The sequence below is a fragment of the Pelophylax lessonae genome, assembly GCF_965119305.1.
Source record: "Pelophylax lessonae genome assembly, chromosome: 2".
In the NCBI taxonomy this organism is placed as follows: Eukaryota; Metazoa; Chordata; class Amphibia; order Anura; family Ranidae; genus Pelophylax; species Pelophylax lessonae.
The window spans coordinates 694,815,748-694,826,360 of NC_138769.1; positions in this window are offsets into that span (position 1 = coordinate 694,815,748).

Sequence of the window (10,613 nt, forward strand, 5' to 3'; positions counted from 1 at the left end):
TCTATAGATTCAGTATGGCAAGTGTTGTTGCCCTATGACAGAAAGTGTGTGAGAGCAGGTGAGAATAAAGGAAAAACAGCCAGAAAAGGAAACTACTGTATCAACCACATCAAAGGACTGGTAAGCCACAATATATTAGACGTCTAGCCAATGACGAAACGCGTTAGATGGAACGCACGTCGTGACGTCATACGGGCTTAGTGGAACGCAAGCCGGAAGTACCGCTCTCCACTCGGAGCCCTCGTGTATGACGCTGTTTGTGCATGTTTTATGGACTTTACCCACGATTTTAGCACCATTTTTTGGTTTTTATCACGCTTTGATGTTTCCTGAATGTATTTGATCTTACAATAGTTTTTACACTGCAGATTTGGGACTGCATTTGTTTGGAGTGACCGGGGGTGTGCAATAAACTTACTTATACAGTACTGCACTATCCGGGTTTTTATTCCCTTTTACCCTATGGCCGGAGGTGACCCGAATTAGGAGGACCACAGCATTATCTGCACCCTTTGGGATCCTAACTCCAGGAGAGGGCTGATAGTGGAGGTGGTTTGCAGAGGGATATCCGTATACGCCAGGAGGGATGCACCCATATCTGGAGATTGTCTCCTAAAAGCACGGTCGGTCTTAATGCTGTATGGCATATAGGACCCACGTTCTCTGGTGAGTTTGAATTTCACTTATTTTGCACAGTGAAGGGCCACTTGGGAGGAAGAAAAGGAGCAGGCACTGGCACATCTATATATATATATAATTTTTGCACCGTTTTTTGGACTGCTATTCATTTCGAAATCACTACTTTTTGGAAATTATCATTGTATGGACATTTTTTATACGATTAATATGCTTTGTGCAGACTGATTGTTTATATATTTAATAATTTATTTATTTATTTTCACTATATATAGTAAATTTATTATCCACACTACACACTATATTTTTGAGTTTAGCAAGCGCTATAGGTGATCAATCTATTTTGACCACTTCATTTCACTTTGGCACTAGCACTTTCTATAGCTGCTGCTATTTATGTATTTATTCAACCTAAGGTGATATATATATATATATTTTTTTAGTCGACATTATTTCACACTTCATATTTTTATATATATTTCTTTTTTGCCACGATTTAATTAGGTAAATATATTTATTTAGGTCCCCCACTGGCGCAGGAAATATACTTTGTATATATTTTTTTTCCATACAATATATTAGAGCAGCCTTTCTCAACTTTTTTGACAAGGAGGAACCCTTGAAATAACTTTTTGGCTTCAGTGAACCCTTGCTAATAATTTTTTATATTTACAGCTCACAGTACATCAAATACTATGCATGGACTAGCTGGTTGTCCGGTGGTCTATTGATCGACTTGTGTACAACCAGCCTGTCAGGTTTTTCCCGAACGATCAGAACCGCCCGCTATAGCCGGCAACACCGATCATTGTATTCTGCCAGCAGGGAAGTCTCTCCCCCTCCCCCCCTCCAGAATACAATAACACAGCGGGAGGATTCCCCCATCCACATAGAATGTGTGGATGGGGCAATCCACTCATTTTTTTTTCATTCAACTCCCTGGATGAACAAAGAAAAATGAGTCATGTATGGGCTGCCCAAGCTAATGCCTCACAACTAGTATCAGCATTGTCAGCCTGCTTTATGTGCTCTTTCATTTGGTCTTCGAGCTACCTATCTGATCTTATAGGTAGCCTGATAGTCAACTGAAGGCGCTCACATGACAACATACTGACAACTGATAATGTCAACACTTGCAATGGCTTATGGCGCTTTTCCACTGCATGGAACCGAACGGTTCGGCTCTCTTTTACGCTTTTCCACTGCATGGTACCGCATGGAACGGTGTCGGAACAGTTCGGTACGGTACGGCGGCGCTTTTCCACTACATGGAACCGAACGGTACGGCTCACTTAAACAGTACCACCTCGGTTGTGGTTTCAAGAGGGCCGTACCGGTACCATATCCCACAATCCTTTGCATGCAGCCTTGACTGTTACTACTAGCCACTGATTGGTCAGAGAATTGTTGTTATCCCACCCACTTACTATTAGTGGAAAAGCAAACCGTACCAAACCGTACCGAACCGTTCCAACAACGTACCATGCGGTACCATGCAGTGGAAAACCAAACTGAGCCAAGCAGGGCCGAGTGGAGCTGAGCCAGTACTTGCAGTGGAAAAGTGCCATTAGTGTTGTCAATCTGGCATTGGGCTGCCTATAAGGTCTATAAAGATAGACAGGCCAATGGGTGACTGAAGGAGCTAATTTAGTGAGATGACATTACTAAGACACTGCTTTGCAATTAGCAGTAGTATTGTCAACCTGCCATATGTTGGCCATTGGCCTGCCTATCCGCTAGGCCTTACAGGTAGCCCAACAACGTAATGCTGCACATATCGAAAAAAAGATGTTGGATTTACATAGACTTTACTAGCTCATTATGAAATACTTACCGTAAAACTAAGCCCCGACATGGTCACCCGATCACCGCTGAGGGAGCTGTCATGTTCCCTTGGCGTCTCTTCCTGGTTCGGGGGCTTCGGCGCTGTGAGTGGCCGGAGCCACAATGACGTCACTCCCATGCAGGCGCGCAGGAGTTACTTTCCGGCAAGGAACCGGCAAAGAGCTCTGAAGGTCCGGCGGACCTTCAGAGCGAATACGCCGCTGGTTTCAGCGGCTGCATGCAGGACGAATATCTCCTAAACCGTGAAGGTTTAGGAGATATCAATTACACCTACAGGTAAGCCTTATTATAGGCTTACCTGTAGGTAAAAGGTAAAAAGCAAACGATACTTCCACTTTAAATATATGCCTTCAAACAGATGTTTGTTTCATTTTTATTATTAATATATACACCACCATAAAGAACCCCACCCAGCTTCACAGCTCTCCCCCAGTACAGGGGGGTTCATTAATCTGCTGACCTTGCATTGTCATAATAGATCATGATAGATCCTCTTTAATTACCAAAGACGTCATATAGAAAATATCTGAAAGTTATTTGATATCTGGTCCAGCTCTCTTTCCCTATAAAAAGTTGTGAGTTCAATTGTCAACATTATTGTAAAGCCCCGTACACACGCACCGATTGTTGGCCGTAAATTTTCGGCCAACGTCCGATCGGCTGATTGTCGGCTTGTTAGTATGATGCTTCCGACAACCGACTGTGACTTTTTGGCCGAACAAAATCTGGTGTGCATGCTATAAAATTTTTGTTGCCCGTCATTTCGGCCGACAAAAGTCAGATGAGCAAGACTGGGCATGCTCAGAGAAGAAAAAACACACAGAAAGTAGACCAGAACATGACATCACTTCTGCAGTTGGTTGTTGTTGGCCGACAAAATTCGTGTGCAGTCTAGAGCACATTTCAACCAACACAACAACACTGGACAAAAGACGGCCGATCGGTCGGCCAACAATCGGTGCGTGTGTACGAGGCTTTAAACTGATATAATTGTAGTTGTCTGTAACTGGAAAGGTGAAACCGGAGTTGTACAATTTGTTTAAACGCCATGGCCTTCCTGAGTATTGTTGCTGACCATGTCCATCCCTTTATGACTACAGTGTACCCATCTTCTGATGGCTCCTTCCAGCAGGATAATTCACCATGTCACAAAGCTCAAATCATCTCACCACTGGTTTCTTCACCATGACAATGAGGTCACTGAACTCCAATGGCCTCCACACTCACCACATCTCATTCAATAGAGCACCTTTGGGATGTGTTGGAAAAAGAGATTGGCATCATGGATGTGCAGCCGACAAATCTGCAGCAACCGCGTGATGCCATCATGTTGCTATAGACCAAAATCTTTGAGGAATGTTTCCAACACCTTGTTGAATCTATGCCATGAAGAATGAAGGTAGTTCTGAAGGCAAAAGGGGGTCCAACCCAGTACTAGCAAGGTGTATCTTATAAAGTGGCTGGTGAGTGTATAGTTTACTTTTGTTCAGCTGCTTGCTGGAGTTCAGCTTTACATATTTCAGAAGCACATTTGGAGGAACTTTGGATATGTTTACAATTTTCTATTCAGGCATAATCATGGTTTTGTCAGGAGTGTTTTTAGATGATTTTGTAGCATGTTTTGCCAGTTTAACATGCTTTTTTCGAGTGTTTTGAGTGTTTTTGTTTGAGCCATTAGATAGCTAATTACAGTACTAGGATGAAAAGGGTGAGAAACCATGCAAAAAACATATAGGGGCCCCAAAGAATCTCCATGACAGGCAAGTGATGCTAAAGTCTTGTTTTTTTATGTTTAAAATAACAAATATAGTTACATCGTTAGGCCTCTTTCACACGGTCCACCTCCGTAGGCGGATCCGTGTTGCTCAGCGGGGATCGATCCACTATCCCCGCTGAACCAGCGGATGACAGCTCCATCTCCGCTTGCAGAGCGGAGAGGGAGGTGTCTCAGCACCCGCTGCCCTCTATGGGGGATCAGATGAGAGCGGACCGCCTGTCCGCTCTCATCCGATCCGATCCGATTACTGAACGGATGGAAAAATAGGGTTTCCATCCGTCCAGATTTCACGGACAGGATCGGATGCGGATGGCAGCGGGTGTCAGCGGAGGTGTCTCTGCTGACATCCGCTGCCCCATAGAGCTGCATGGAGGATCTGATCAGATCCGCCTAAAAAACTGACAGGGGGATCTGATCGGATCGCCCGTGTGAAAGAGGCCTTACATAGTTAGTCAGGTTGAAAAAAGACACAAGTCCATCTGGCTCAACCAATAAAAAACAAAAAACAGTATTGAAAACCCAGCCATACAATCCCATATACACAATCCTATACCCACAATTGATCCAGAGGAAGGCGAAAAACCCCAGCAAACCATGATCCAATTTGGGAAAAAATTCCTTCCTCATCCCCCGAGAGGCAATCGGATATTCCCTGGATCAACTTCACCTTAATATTAGTACCCAGTTATATTATGTACACCCAGGAAAGAATCCAGGACTTTTTTAAAGCAGTCTACTGAGCTGGCCAGAACCACCTCTGGAGGGAGTCTATTCTACATTTTCACAGCTCTTACGGTGAAGAATCCTTTCCATATTTGGAGACAAAATCTCTTTTCCTCTAGATGTAAAGAGTGCCCCCTTGTCCTCTGTAATGACCATAAAGTGAATAACTCAACAACAAGTTCACTATATGGACTCCTTTGTACATATTATACTTACCTGCTCTGTGAAGTGGTTTTGCACAGACCAGCCCCGATCCTCCTTTTTTCAGATCCCACTTCGGCATTCCTGGCTCCTCCCTCCTGGCGAGTGCCTCCACAGCAAGCAGCTTTCTAGGGGGGCACCCGAGTCGAGCCGCTGCTCTGTGTGTCCATTCAGACATGGAGCTGTGATGAGTCCCCCCCCCTCCTCTCCTCATTGGCTCACTGGCTTTGACTGACAGCAGTGGGAGCCAGTGCCCCCCCCCCCCCCTGCTGCTATGTCTGAGCCAATCAGGAGGGAGAGGCCTGGATAGCCGAAGCTCTCATGCAACATTTCTGGATCGAGATGGGCTCAGGTAAGTTTTTTGGGGGGGGGGGGCTGAGGGGGGCTGCTGCAAACAAAAGGTTTTTTATCTTCATGCATAGATTGCATGAAGATAGAAAACCTTCTGACTTTAGAACCACTTTAAGCCCCCATTCACATTTGAGCATTGTTATATATAGACAACTGTGTAGTATTATTATTATTATTTTTATTAATATTATTATTATTATACAGGATTTATATAGCACCAACAGTTTGCGCAGCGCTTTACAACATGAGGGCAGACAGTACAGTTACAATACAATTCAATACAGGAGGAATCAGAGCTCCCTGCTCGTTAGAGCTTACAATCTAGCATTTTTTTCTTGTTTGTACATACAGTATGTTTTTCGGATGGTATGAGCATTTTTGCTTTAGTGAGCCAGTAACTTAGAGGAGAAGGGCGAGAAATTGTGCAAAAAACAGTCTATAGGGAACAAAAATGCAGGAATCTGCCCCAAAGAAGCTGCAGGACAGGTCAGCTTTAGGCTCGGTTCACACTATTGCGATGCGGGAAGGCTGCGAATTCGCAGCCTGTTCCCGCATCGCACACGCACCCCCGGCAGTTCACACTGCCATATGCGATCCGCTGGGGGTGTCAATGTAATCTTAACGACACCCCCAGTTTGATCGCATATCGCAGTGCGATCGTGCAGTTCACACAGGATCGGATCGCACAAGTGTGAACCGCTGTGCGATCCGATCCTGATGCGGCAGCAAAAATGCCTCCTGTGCGTCTTTGCTGCGGGTGCGGTGCGAATTTAGCCATACAAACTGTATGGCTAAACTCGCACCGCACAGCTGATCGCATGTCATGTCGGAGCAGTGCGCTCCGACATGACATGCGAACCCGGCACACGCAGAAGTGTGAACCGGCTCTTAAAGCCCCATTCACATTTGAGCATGTGTGTTTTTACACAATTTTGTAGCAATGTTTTTGTGTGTTTGTACATACATTTTTGGGGTGTTTGAAGTATTTTTGTTTTAGCCAATGGAAAACTACTTAGGCCTCTTGCACACAATACTCCTGTTTGAGCATCTACTTTTTCATCAGTTTTTTTTTTTAATGTATTTGCGAGTATTTTTGCGCATATGCGTTCGCCCAATTTCGCGCAAACGTATTCTAATGTTCTTGTTTTGTGCATTAATGTAAATGGGAATTCCCACACATTTGTGCGTATTCGTGTGTATTTGCGCACATGAGGCGTAAATTACTGCCCAAAAATGCAGATTTTTCTATTTTGTTTTTATTGAAGAATGCATGGCGCTCATGTACGCGTCTGTGTGCATAGGCACATTACAATCAATGGGCTGTATTTTAGCTCTGTAAAAAAAAAAAAAAAACTGTACTGAGCTTTTTAAAGCTGCAATGTGCAAGAGGATAACTTGGAGGAGAAGGGTGAGAAATAATTTGAAAAACAGTCTATAGGGAACAAAAAAAAGCGCAACTCTGCCCTAGAGAAGCTCATGTATGTTTTCAAGCAACACAACGCTCAGGTGTGAAGGGGCACGCTTAGAGCTAAGAACTTCAGGAGTGTGCAAGTATAAATGTGTAAATGTAAGTGTAAAGGGGTACATGTCAGTATGAAGGGGTAAATGTAAGTATGAAGGGGTTAATGTAAGTGTAAAGGGGTACATGTAAGTATGAAGTTGTAAATGTAAGTGTAAATGTGTAAATGTAAGTATGAAGTTGTAAATGTAATTGTAAAGGGGTAAATATAAGTGTGAAGGGATACATGTAAGTGTACAGGGGTAAATGTAAGTGTAAAGGGGTAAATGTAAGTGTAAAGGGGTACATGCAAGTGTAAAGGGGTACATGTAAGTGTACAGGGGTAAATGTAAGTGTAAAGGGGTACACGTAAGTATAAAGGGGTAAATGTAAGTGTAAAGGGGTACATGTCAGTATGAAGGGGTACATGTAAGTGTAAAGGGGTACATGTAAGTATAAAGGGGTACATGTCAGTATGAAGGGGTACATGTAAGTGTAAAGAGGTAAATGTAAGTGTAAAGGTGTACATGTAAGTATAAAGGGGTAAATGTAAGTGTAAAGGGGTACATGCAAGTGTAAAGGGGTAAATGTAAGTGTAAAGGGGTACATGTAAGTGTACAGGGGTAAATGTAAGTGTAAAGGGGTACATGTAAGTATAAAGGGGTAAATGTAAGTGTAAAGGGGTACATGTCAGTATGAAGGGGTACATGTAAGTGTAAAGGGGTACATGTAAGTGTAAAGGGGTACATGTCAGTATGAAGGGGTACATGTCAGTATGAAGGGGTACATGTAAGTGTAAAGGGGTACATGTCAGTATGAAGGGGTACATGTCAGTGTAAAGGGGTAAATGTAAGTGTAAAGGGGTACATGTCAGTATGAAGGGGTACATGTAAGTGTAAAGGGGTACATGTCAGTATGAAGGGGTACATGTAAGTGTAAAGGGGTAAATGTCAGTATGAAGGGGTACATGTAAGTGTAAAGGGGTACATGTCAGTATGAAGGGGTAAATGTAAGTGTAAAGGGGTAAATGTCAGTATGAAGGGGTACATGTCAGTATGAAGGGGTAAATGTAAGTGTAAAGGGGTACATGTCAGTATGAAGGGGTACATGTAAGTGTAAAGGGGTACATGTCAGTATGAAGGGGTACATGTAAGTGTAAAGGGGTAAATGTCAGTATGAAGGGGTACATGTAAGTGTAAAGGGGTACATGTAAGTGTAAAGGGGTACATGTCAGTATGAAGGGGTACATGTAAGTGTAAAGGGGTAAATGTCAGTATGAAGGGGTACATGTAAGTGTAAAGGGGTACATGTCAGTATGAAGGGGTACATGTAAGTGTAAAGGGGTACATGTCAGTATGAAGGGGTACATGTAAGTGTAAAGGGGTACATGTCAGTATGAAGGGGTACATGTCAGTATGAAGGGGTACATGTAAGTGTAAAGGGGTAAATGTCAGTATGAAGGGGTACATGTAAGTGTAAAGGGGTACATGTCAGTATGAAGGGGTACATGTAAGTGTAAAGGGGTACATGTCAGTATGAAGGGGTACATGTAAGTGTAAAGGGGTACATGTCAGTATGAAGGGGTACATGTCAGTATGAAGGGGTACATGTAAGTGTAAAGGGGTAAATGTCAGTATGAAGGGGTACATGTAAGTGTAAAGGGGTACATGTCAGTATGAAGGGGTACATGTAAGTGTAAAGGGGTACATGTCAGTATGAAGGGGTACATGTAAGTGTAAAGGGGTACATGTCAGTATGAAGGGGTACATGTCAGTATGAAGGGGTACATGTAAGTGTAAAGGGGTACATGTCAGTATGAAGGGGTACATGTAAGTGTAAAGGGGTACATGTCAGTATGAAGGGGTACATGTAAGTGTAAAGGGGTACATGTCAGTATGAAGGGGTACATGTCAGTATGAAGGGGTACATGTAAGTGTAAAGGGGTAAATGTCAGTATGAAGGGGTACATGTAAGTGTAAAGGGGTACATGTCAGTATGAAGGGGTAAATGTAAGTGTAAAGGGGTAAATGTCAGTATGAAGGGGTACATGTCAGTATGAAGGGGTAAATGTAAGTGTAAAGGGGTACATGTCAGTATGAAGGGGTACATGTAAGTGTAAAGGGGTACATGTCAGTATGAAGGGGTACATGTAAGTGTAAAGGGGTAAATGTCAGTATGAAGGGGTACATGTAAGTGTAAAGGGGTACATGTAAGTGTAAAGGGGTACATGTCAGTATGAAGGGGTACATGTAAGTGTAAAGGGGTAAATGTCAGTATGAAGGGGTACATGTAAGTGTAAAGGGGTACATGTCAGTATGAAGGGGTACATGTAAGTGTAAAGGGGTACATGTCAGTATGAAGGGGTACATGTAAGTGTAAAGGGGTACATGTCAGTATGAAGGGGTACATGTCAGTATGAAGGGGTACATGTAAGTGTAAAGGGGTAAATGTCAGTATGAAGGGGTACATGTAAGTGTAAAGGGGTACATGTCAGTATGAAGGGGTACATGTAAGTGTAAAGGGGTACATGTCAGTATGAAGGGGTACATGTAAGTGTAAAGGGGTACATGTCAGTATGAAGGGGTACATGTCAGTATGAAGGGGTACATGTAAGTGTAAAGGGGTAAATGTCAGTATGAAGGGGTACATGTAAGTGTAAAGGGGTACATGTCAGTATGAAGGGGTACATGTAAGTGTAAAGGGGTACATGTCAGTATGAAGGGGTACATGTAAGTGTAAAGGGGTACATGTCAGTATGAAGGGGTACATGTCAGTATGAAGGGGTACATGTAAGTGTAAAGGGGTACATGTCAGTATGAAGGGGTACATGTAAGTGTAAAGGGGTACATGTCAGTATGAAGGGGTACATGTAAGTGTAAAGGGGTACATGTCAGTATGAAGGGGTACATGTAAGTGTAAAGGGGTACATGGAGTTTACACAGACACTCCAGCAAATAAGAACACACGTCTTCACTGCGCCCATATACAACCCAATGGGCATCTTCATGGGTCTCCATAGTGAGGACAGTGGTGGGAATTGCCCTCCAGTAGAAAGCAGCCAGCGGTGCCCTTTCACACAGTGTAATATGAGTCCAGGACAAACACCCCAACCCCAGACAAACCCTTAGGAATCCCTATGACAGTCTGTAGGGTTCATCTGATACCAGTGTGAAATCTCTAGGGAGAAATTCCCTTTAGCAGCAGAGGAAACCTCATTAACCCTTCAGGTCAGATGAGAGGCCAGGGCTAGGGGGAGGCTTTTCTGGAGGACAGGTCAGCTTGGCGCTGGAGGAGTTAATGAAAGAAGATTGTAGCATGTAGAAAAGGAAACATGAGATCCTAGGCTGATGTGAGCCTCAATGGATACCGTACCCTGTGAGCCTCCATCCATCCCTCCCTCCCCTGCCTCCTCCTCTCTACATACAAGTCAGGAGCAGCGCACAGCCGGCTAGAGCAGCCAGACAACCTGCAGGCAGGGGAGAGAGCAGCAGCTATAGACAGCTCTGCGATCAGCAGGATCACCATTGTTCTGGATTATTACAGGAAACTAATACAAACTTTTATTGATTACTTGTGGATCGC